Genomic DNA, 852 nt, shown 5'->3' with positions numbered 1-852 from the left:
AGAATAGGACCCCAAAAGCACAGACAACCAAAGGAAAAATAAATGAATGGGATTATATCAAAATAAGTTTCTGCACACCAAAAGAAGCAATCAAGAGAGTGAAAAGACAACCAATAGATTAGGAGAAAATATTTGCAAAATATACATCTGACAAAAGATTAATATCCAGAATATTCAAGAAAGTCAAACAACTTTTCAGCAAAAGAATGAGTAACTCATTTTAAAAATGGACAAAAGAGCTGAAGAGGCATTTCTCAAAGGAAGAAAAAGAAATGGCCAATAGCCATATGAAAAAATGCTCAATATCACTCTTCATTTGGGGAATGCAAATCAAAATCATATTGAGATACAATCTCACTCCTGTTAGGATGGCTAATATCCAAAAAACTGAGAAAGATAAATGCTGGAGAGGTTGTGGAGAATAAGGAACTCTCATACACTCTGGGTGGGACTGCAAAATGTTGCAGCCTTTATGCAAAATGGTTTGGAACTTCCTCAAACAATTACAGATAGATCTACCATATGACCCAGCTATCCCACTGCTGGGAATATGCCCAGAGGAATGGAAATCATTATACCTGTTCTCCCATTTTTATTGCAGCATTATTTACAATAGCTGAGAGTTGGAACGAGCCCAAATTTCCATCATCAGATGAGTGGATATGGAAAATGTGGTATATCTACACAATGGAATAATATTCTTCTATAAAGAAGAATGAAATACTACCATTTGCATCAACATGGAAGGGCTTAGAGAAAATAATATTAAGTGAAACAAGTCAGGCACAAAAAGACAAATACCACATGTTCTCACTTATTTGTGGGAGCTAAAAATAAATAAATAAATAAATA

The sequence above is a fragment of the Galeopterus variegatus genome, unplaced genomic scaffold (genome assembly GCF_000696425.1).
Source record: "Galeopterus variegatus unplaced genomic scaffold, G_variegatus-3.0.2 Scaffold9312, whole genome shotgun sequence".
Lineage (NCBI taxonomy): Eukaryota > Metazoa > Chordata > Mammalia > Dermoptera > Cynocephalidae > Galeopterus > Galeopterus variegatus.
This window is presented reverse-complemented; position numbering follows the sequence as displayed.